This window comes from Rhinolophus ferrumequinum, chromosome 25 (assembly GCF_004115265.2).
Source record: "Rhinolophus ferrumequinum isolate MPI-CBG mRhiFer1 chromosome 25, mRhiFer1_v1.p, whole genome shotgun sequence".
In the NCBI taxonomy this organism is placed as follows: Eukaryota; Metazoa; Chordata; class Mammalia; order Chiroptera; family Rhinolophidae; genus Rhinolophus; species Rhinolophus ferrumequinum.
Window position 1 is genome coordinate 26,367,425 of NC_046308.1, and position 9,878 is coordinate 26,377,302.

General features: G+C 48.5%; 1 long non-coding RNA gene across 1 annotated transcript; it reads right to left on the minus strand.

The window, feature by feature from the left end:
• Positions 1-2,247: 2,247 nt before the first annotated feature.
• On the minus strand, positions 2,248-9,090 carry LOC117017206 (uncharacterized). Its single transcript, XR_004422037.1, has 3 exons — positions 8,958-9,090; positions 7,261-7,372; positions 2,248-2,369 (listed from the first exon to the last, which is right to left on the minus strand). It is a non-coding gene; the product is annotated as an uncharacterized LOC117017206 (long non-coding RNA).
• Positions 9,091-9,878: the final 788 nt, after the last annotated feature.

A 9,878-nucleotide genomic window follows, 5' to 3' on the forward strand; every position in this document is an offset into this window, starting at 1 on the left:
CTCTGATGCCTATCAGAGCCCCCAGATCCCTTTGCCCATCGCTAGAGAGCTAGAAGGACTTAGCATGGGCAATCCTGGCTACGGAGGGGTTAGTGTCAGCAGAACCCAGGGACAAGAAAAGGACTGGCTGAGCTGCCAGCACTCCCCACATGGGGCAGGGCGCACACAGAGCAAACAGCTGTGGCCTCCATAAGGCAGAGCTCCAAAGGCTGAATTGTTCTCTTTTTCCTCCTCTGGGACTCCAGGACCAGGATGAGGGAAAGAGGGCATTTGGTCAAGAACCTGGTTTACATTTCAGATAGAGACTCTAATTGATTCGGACCTGAGCCTCTTCACTTCTCATTACCACCAGGAGCCACTGAGTTCCTTTCATGTTCCAGGAGACACAGCCCTCTCCTTCCCCAGCAACGGCTCTGGCTTAACCCATTCCTGGCCCTCAGAGGTATGTGTCACAGGGCCAGTGGAAGATTACAGAGCAGGGAGCAGTGGGGAGGAGTCCAATGGCATCAGCAAACACAGAAAGAATTAACACCCACTCCATTCCTCAACTTGAGGCATTTGCTCCTTTCTCTCTGTCACCTGGGTTCCCCTTGTATCCCCACCACCTTCCTGTCCTTGCAGCTCGACTGCACAGACACTTAAAGAAACTCACCTCCTGGGCAGTTTGCAGATCAGGGTGCTAAGCACTACTTATTTTCCAGTGTGTCATCTAGTGCCTGTCATTTAATTTCTTTGACTGCATATTCCTTTCCTACAGAGTGAGATCATTGGATCTTTTTCTTTCCGTTTATATTCATTTTCCAATATAAAAGCAATATATGCCTTTGGTAAAAATTTTTTTTAAATATTTAATTATATAGAGGTCATCCTATTAACAGTTTGGTGTATAGCTTTTCAAACTTTTTACAAGTTAATTTAAAATACATAAACACATAAGGTTTTGTTTTGCTCTGTTTTACATAAATGACATAATATTATACAAACTGTTCCAAAACAGACTTTTTTAAAAACGTAATATACCGTGTTTCCCCAAAAATAAGACCTAGCCAGACCATCAGCTCTAATGCGTCTTTTTGGAGCAAAAATTACCATAAGACCCAGTATTATATTATATTATATTATATTATATTAGAGACTGGGTCTTATATTGTATTAAAATAAGACCGGGTCTTATATTAATTTTTGCTCCAAAAGACACATTAGAGCTGATGATCCAACTAGGTCTTATTTTCGGGGAAACACGGTATTATGGATGTTTTCCACATACAGATATACAGTTCTACTTCAATCTTTTTAACAGCTGTATAGGATTCCATAAGAGATACCATGATTTATTCGCCTGTTTTCTTATTGGTAAGCACATTGGCTGTTTCTAATGCTGTAATGAATTTGCTTTGGAGTAAATTCAATATGGAGTGATTGCTGAGCTCATGATTCACACAGAGACGATGTCTGTCTTGGGGAACCATTTCCTCCTTCTGCAGTTCTTTAATCTGTTGTCCAAATATACGCTTTGTTTCCAGGGCAACTGTAATCTGGCCTGGGGTGTCGAGCACCCCTCAAGCAGAACCAAGGCAGAGTCCCTTCCAGGATCTTTCACACTGGATGCAGGAGAGAGACGCCCTGTTTTCTCTTTGGTTAGGAAGGTGGGATGGCAAGAACCCAGAAGCTGCCAGAGGGCTGGAGAGAATCAAGCCAGCACTTAGAACAGCGGAGATAAAGCCGAACTTTTTTTTTTTTTTTTTTAACCAAAGGTCTCGATGATTTCTAAGGTCTCTCTCTGCATCTAACATTGCGTGACTCTGGGATAGTAATTATGGAGGGGACGCCAGGACTCCTCCCACCCTTGCTTTCTACTCCATCAAAATCTCCTTCCGGTAAATCCCAGCTGGGAGCTTCTGAGCCCTTGGAAGATCAGGGTCTCTCTGGTAAAGACCTCCCTCTGTCCTTTTTACTTGGCTCCTCTCACTATAGAGATTCTCCAGTCTCTCCTCATTGAAATTGCATCTGTAACATAGGAACTAATTGGTTTGAGAGGCGTCATTTGAAAACTATCACCAGTCATTTATATCTCAGCGTAGCTTCCAGGTCTTGCCATGAGAGTCAACAGGGGAGAGTAAAAAGGCAGGAGAGAAAAAGCAAAACACTGGACACTCTCAAATAATCCACAAACACTGAATAAGTACCTCCAATAAGTACTTCCAAGCTCCTGGTTCCCACATCATGGACCACTTTAGCTCTTGACCTCCTCTCCATCCCCACTCTGGCCATCGTCTGAGGCGACTGACGCATCCATTGGGCATGCCAGCCAACATCCTTAGACTTCTTGACTCCGGAAGCCTCCATCCCTTCCCTTCTTTCTTCCCTTCCTGCATAAAATGAGTACAGGTATTTACTTCATAGGGTTCTCCTCAGGATCAAATGATTTAGTGTATGTAAATATGGTTTATAAACTGTAAAGCACGTTGCTATTAATACCCAGGAAGAGAGGAAGTGCAGGGAACATAGAGGAGGCAGAAAGGGAGGGAGCAGTGGATAATTGGGAGGGCAGAGAAGGGCAGGCCAGAGGACCCCACACTGACAGAACTGGTCATCGGGAATGCAGGGGCTGGAAGGGGAGGCAAGGGGCTTCGGAATGCAGAAAGCGTTCAGCTGTCTACCCAGGACTCAGATCCCCCAACCCAACATTATTCATCTTCTGGAGGGGGTGGCCTCAATGGGTCTCTGTGACCTGGTCCAGCGGGAGCTGCCTGAGGCCTGGCAGCCTCTCGCATGGGACATCTGTCTATCTATGCATTCATCTCTCCCCAGGCCTAAGAGCAGGCCGGGGGCTCACCAGCAACTCTCTTTCCCCCCACCTCCCTGTCTATTTCTCAGACGTCCTGAGATGGAGAGAGACGGACGAGGACATGCTGACACCTGGGAACATTGGTGGGCTGGCTGGGGGTATGGATTTAGACTCTCCGCTCCCTACCCACGACCACCTCAAGGGCCACAGCGGGGCAGTCGGGGCCAGACAGCTTGGGGATGCTCAACTTCCCCAAGGCAGGGCTGGGATATCAAAGCTGGAAGCGCGGGGGCATGTCAGCCTGGCTTTGTGCACTCGGCTCCCATCAGTGCATGAAAGCCTCGCTGTACACAGTGCATTCGCTGCGCTCCCAACCTGCATTCCAGATTGGTCACGGCCTGGCCCCAGCTGCATTCCTGGGCTGGAGGAGGCACAGGGGCCTGGCCTCTTTGTTCTTCCCAAATCACAGCTCAGAACCATGACAAGCTGATCACATTACCCAGCTGAGGTCAGCTTAGCAGGAATGACCCCCTCCTGCTCCTCCCCCACTTCAACACGTATCCCACACCACCTAGCTCCTTACCTGTACCTTTACAATAGGCTGCAAACAGTCTTAGTGGAGGAAAAAGAAATCTCCCAGAACCCAGTTCTGTTGCTTCCTTTCGAGGCCAGGTGCTGGGTGCAGTGCCCAGCCCTTCATTCCAGGGCTTGTCCAATTTCAGGCCATCTTCAAGGGCTTGTAGCTGCTCTGGTGTGGACCCAACTGTTTGTGGTTAGACCCCTTAGAGCCCGCACTACGTGTACCTAGGTGGCGTATGAGACCTGAGCTCAGTATCAGAACAAGCCAGCTTTCACAGTTACCATAGATAAGACGCTTTTCTGTCGTGAGCCCCATTTAAATCACCGTCTACTTCTCCTTCTTTTCCTACACCTAGCTACAAGAACGTAGGCTTTGATAGCTGACCTGCCTGGTTTGAATCCCAGCTCTGCCTCTTACTTGCTGTATGACTTTGGATGACGTACCTAACTTCTCTGGGCCTCAGTTTCCTCATTTGCGAAACTGTGAAGTTTAGAAAAAAGATATTGTATGATAGTTTTCTGGAATGTTGTAGATACACGACAACTGTTCCTTTCTTTCTCTCTTCCCTTCCCCCTGGAATGAGCGGCCTCAAGCCGAGTCTTCATGGATACTTAATATCCTATCCTCCTTTCTCTGAATTCCTCCAGCCCCAAGAGTGAGGGCCAAGCTATCTAGAGACAGCTATATACAAATTATCCTGTGTGGTTCTGAATAGTTGTATATGTCAGTCTTTGTCTCCCCCGGCAAGCTTGTTGGCATTCCAGGAAAGACCTTTTACTTCGTTATTTGTTCAACAAGCATGTATTGGAGAGAACTGCACTGGCCACTGGGATTTCAGCTGTGGAGAAAGCAACCAGGTTCCTGCTCTCATGAGGCTCCCAGAGGAGTGAAGAGACAGGCCCTAATCCATCATACAATGAACTGCAGTGAGTTTACCCCAGTTGCAATGACTGTTCTGATGAAAAAGGATAGGCCATCGTCAGACTGTAACAGAGGACTCTGGGGGCTCTGGGAAGGCTCCTCTGAGAAATGACATTTGAGCTGAGATCTGAAATATGACAGGGAACCAGTGGGAGGAAAACAGTGTCGGCACAGGCCATAAGGGCAGCTGTGAGAGGGATGGGGGACTTCATAGCCCCATAAGGAACCTAGATTGTATTCTAAGAGAAATAACAAGCCATTGTGAGGTTTCGAGCAGAGAAATGGTATAATCCCGTGTTACTGTGTAGAGAAAAAGAAGGCAGTGGTGTTGGCCAGGATGGAAAATGGTGGGAGTTGTTAGGCTACTGGAGCAGCAGTCCAGGCTGGAGGTACAGTATCTTTTTTAATCTTCACAGTTATCCCAGTTTTACAAATGAGGAAATGGAGGCCCAGAGAAGTTAAGTACATCATCCAAAGTCACACAGCGAGTAAGTGGCAGAGCCGGGATTCGAACCAAGCAGGTGAGACGTCAAAGCCCACGTTCTTGTAACCTGGCATAGGAAAGGAAGGGGTGGCTTACCACGTCCCTCCCAGGAGAAGTGGACAATGATCTAAGAGGTAGAGATTGGTGGCTGGGACAGTGCAGAGAGGCAGACAGGCAGGGGCTGCTCCACAAAGGCCACTTGTAATGGACGGGCCTGACTGGCCCGGGAGGAGCATGCCTTGTTCTTTCCTGAGTTAAGCAAGAAATGTGAACGCCCTTGGAATGGCCCACCCATCATAACTAACAGGAGATTACTTTTAGAGATTTTCAGCACCAGGGACTCTTTTCATTGTTCTCACGCTCACCCTATAGATTGTTTTGAAGGATTTTTATTTATTAAGTCGATGAAATTCATTAAATTACAAATTAACTTTGCTGCCTTGTGTTTTACTAATCAGACCGACAAAACTGGTAATCTGAGTTTCTGATTGAAGGCGATAACTGCTGTTACCACATTGAGATGATTTAATTCCAGCTAAAGCAAAGAAAGGTGATGCTTTAGTGAGTCGGAGCAAACTGCTGATTTGTTTTTCCCAGTGCATTTTATTGAGCACAGATGAATAAACCACAGTCCCTGCCCCAGAGAGGATGTAAGTCTTACAGGAGATGCAGACAATGAAATGGCCAGTCACAGTAGAGTATGAGGTCTGACAATTAAGTCCACGATCTCATCCTAGAAAAAGTGCTACACGCCTCATTGCTGAATATCACTGTGGTCACCTTCGAAGCACCCCCTTAGGAAGCTATGCACCGACACCAGCACCTAGTCCACCCTTCAAAGCAATTTTGGAACTTTTTCTGGAATGGCCATCAGAGCTGTCATTGTATTACCCGAATGTCATCAAAATGTCTTCCTTTATCTTCAAGTAAAGAAAGAAGTCACTGGGGGCCAGACCAGGTGAGTAGGGAGGGTGTTCCAGTACAGTTGTTTGTTTACTGGCTAAAAACGCCCTCATAGACAGTGCTGTGTGAGCTGGTGCATTGTCGTGATGCAAGAGCCATGAATTGGAGAAAAGTTCAGGTCGTGTAACTTTTTCATGCATATTTTCCAGCACTTCCAAATAGTAAACTTGGTTAACTGTTTGTCCAGTTGGTATAAATTCATAATGAATAATCCCTCTGATGGCAAAACAGGTTAGCAACCTGTTTGCAATATGTTCGCAAACTTAATTACAGACCTTGTATGACAATGTTATGCTGTCCTAGGAGCCCAGGGTTGGATGGCAGATTCAGGAGACACCAAATTCAGCCTTGCAAGGTACTATGGACTGAATGTTTGTGTCCCCCAAAACGCATATGTTGAAGTCCTAGTCCCAATGCAGTGGCATTTGGAGGTGGGCCTTTGGGAGGTAGTTACGTACAGCTGAGGGGGTCCTCCAGGTGGGGCCCTCATGATGGCATTGGTGCCCTAATAACAAGAGATACCAGAGAGCGCTCTTTCTCCATGAGCATGCACTGAGGAAAGGCTGTGCGAGGACACAGTGAGAAGGTGGCCGTCTACACAGCAGGTGGAAAGTCTTCACCAGGAACCAAATTAGCCAGCACCTTGATCTTAGACTTTCAGCCTCCAGAACTGAGAGAATTAAATTTCTATTGACTAATACCACCCATCTGTGGTATTCGGTTATGGCAGCCAGAGCAGACTAACAAAAGAGGGTATTCTACCTCTGTCCCCCCAGATCCTCTCTATACCTGTATTGTCCTGCTCTATACCCCAAGGCCTGACTCGAAGGACTATATCAATGGGGTCTCCTTCTGCCCTCCAGCTACTAGTTGGGTTTCGCCAAAGGGGAGAGCCTGGACCAAGGAGGGTGAGGGCAACTCCCTTCCCAATCGGCCACTGGGGGTGAGCTGTCTGATCCTCTATTGAAGGCCATGGTGCTTGATAGGCCACCCTTCCTAGCCCTATAGGTCCTGCAGGGGGTCCACTAATGGTCCACTTCCGGTGTCTCTTTAGGCCTAGGGTTGATGAGGTCTTGATATGCTGTGGCTAACTGTTTCACCCCTAGTTAGTGTCCCTTAATACAGCCAATGGGTTTGTCAATAGTCATTCCCTAAACTCTCCTCCATGTCCCGGTTTGAATGAGCCATCTGTTCCTGCTGGGAACCTGACTTATACAAGAGGCTGCGGATAGCTTCCCAAACACCTAACTTTTAAGTTGATATTGGAAGGATGAGTAGGAGTTAGCCTTATTGCAGAAAACACATGATGCCGATGCGATTTTTAAAATAAACACTAAAATATCTTCCCAACTTCCATTGCTACCTACAGGGACACTTGGGGACTTTGTGTGTCCAAGTTGGGAATCACTGGCCTAGAGCCTAATGAGGCTGCAGAGACCCAGAGGCTTTCTGGGTGGGGCCTCGGCTTTCTCCTCTCAGTCAGACCCTGAGGCGGGATGAAAGAAAGTTGGGGACTGCACCCACCGAAGCGGTACCTTGTCACTTCCATTCGGGGGCTGTCCTAGGACCGGAGTGGAGTCTCTGCCATTTCCATTCCCTTCTCCAATTCAGCTCCTGTCACTTCAGAGAGCAGGCCCTGGTGGGAGATGGGTGAAAATGACACCTTGGGGAGGAGCAGCCCCTCCACCCCCTAACCCCTCTCCTGGTCCACCAGGCTGAGTGGACAGCTGCCTGAAAGATCGATCGGGTTTCAGGGATAACAGGCCTGCCTCCTCCTGTATGGCAATTCTGGGCATTGGGACACCTGCTGAGGGCCCACCCACCATCCCAGCCCCACTCTGGCCCCAAGATGGGAAGGGCTGAGCCAGGTTGTAGGTCTGTCCTGTTCCTCCCCTCTCACCTGCCCAATCTAGTCCCTGTCTCCTCCAATCAGATAATTGATGGTCATGCTTTTCAGAATCTGGCCTTCCCACCAGCTTGATTCAGTACCTGCCTATGTCCTGCCCTCTCCCCCAGCTTCTGGGACTTTCCATTTGAGATACCACGCGGAACTCACCCTGTGTGTCTTTGTGGAGAATGCACTCGCTAGTCTTGCCTCTGGGTTTTTCCCAGGTCTCATCCTCTAACTTCTTGTCAAACTGCGCCTCCCGATTTCTGCCCACTCCGGAGGCCAGCCCATCTTCCCTGTCATTAGGAGGTTCACAGCTTCTGATACCATCTGCACCCCTCAACGAGGAGTTTAATGCTACCTCCTACTATTATTTAGATAATAATGCCAGCTTCTATTTTTTTTTTTTTTTTTTTATTTCTGTGCCAGGCACTTTGTAGTGAGCCAGCCCTCACGACCACCCCATCAGGCAGGTATGGTCATTACCATGTCACTGTTGCGGTAACTGAGACCTTAGGTAACTTTCTAGGTGGAGAAATGTTGGCGGAAAGATTCAAACCCAGGTTCTTCTGTCTGAAAGCCCTGGCTCTTACTGCCACTCCCCACTGCCTTGTCTTATCTTCCCCGTAGAGTGTACGTTCTTGGTGGACAGAGACCTTATAATATAGTGCTCGTGGGTTCCACGCGCTGCCTGCCAACCCAGGGCACTAACTGGGTCCTCACCGAGCAGCAACGGCTGTCATTTAATACTTAAATTAGATCATGTCTGTGCTACGCTCAGAACTCTCTGTTGCTTTCCCTATGTGATCTGCTAAACACACACACACACACACTCCTCTCACCTGGGGGAGGAGAGCAAGGCCACGGCTCTGGCCACCATGCGAGGCTGCCTCCCCACTGGCCTCTCACAGCCGTGTTTGCTGCCGGAGCCAAGTGAGCTACATTATTTCCACAGCAGCTCATTTCCCAACTCAGCGCTCTGGGGCGTGGGGCCTTCCCACACCCCTGCTCATGCAGCTTTCAAGGCCTCCCTTCTCCTTTTCTCCCCAAGCCCAAAACACCAGGTGTCCTGTCTTCCAGCTGCACGTGCCACCCCAGTGTGCTCCAGGAACCCTCCCCATTGGGCTCTTCTTGGGCTGTCCCTGTGCCCCAAACATCCTCCCGATTCTTGCCTATTCAAGTCCTCAGGGTCCTGTTCAAATTACACCTCAGCCCTGAGCTTTCCCACCTCCCCTCAGTCCCTTCCACTCTAGTAGCAATAGTGTCTCCCTCTCTGCTGGTCCCCTCCCAACCAATGCCACGGTGGCACTTTGTCAGCCAGTCTTTAACTTACACATATGTCAGGCTCCACCTTTACACTTGAGACCCCGCAAGGCAGAGAACAGCTCTTGTGCCTGCTGTGTCTGTCTGTGGTGGCTGGAGCCTATTCATGCATGTGGATCATAAAGAATTACGTTGCGTTCTCTGAGGGAACACTGAGGTCAGGAAGAGAAGAGTTGACCCTGGTCTTGAGGCAAAGTTCACAGCAGGCCTATTAGGCTGCCAGGAACACACAGGATCCTTGGACAGTTGTAAGTTCAGAGAAACAACAAACAAATGCTGAGTGTAAGTACGGTAGGCAGAAGTTTACGATGGCCCCACGACTTTTGTCTCTTGGTGTTACTCCTGGGATGATGTGGTACTATGTGGAAAAGAGACGTTATCTAGGTGAACCTAACATAGTCACAAGGAGCCCTTTCAAAGCAAAGAGTTTTCTCCGGCTGGTGGCAGAAGGGAAGTCGGAGAGTCGAAGCACGAGAAGGATTCCATCATTGTGTGCTGGCTTGAAGATGGTAGGGGACACGCGACAGGCCTTCCACTGCTGAGAGCACACCCTGGCTGACAGCCAGCAAGGAAATGGCAACTTCAGTCCTCTGACCGCAAGGAACTGAATTCAGCCAACAACCTGACTGAGCTGGGGGCAGACTCATCCCAGAGCCTCTATAAAGGAAAATGGCTGCACCAATACCGTGATTGTAGTCTGTAAACTAAGTTGAGGACCCAGAGGAGCCCGCCTGCACCAGCCGGCCTTCTGACCCACGGAACTGTGAGCTGATGCGTGGTGTTGCTTAAGCTGATAGCTTTCTGGTAATTTGTTATACAGCCGCAGAGAAATCATACAATAAGCATGTCCTAAGCATTGCATAGGACATATACTAAAAATTACTCAGTGTTTATCTGCAAATAAAATTTAACTGGGCCTTCTGTCTTTTCA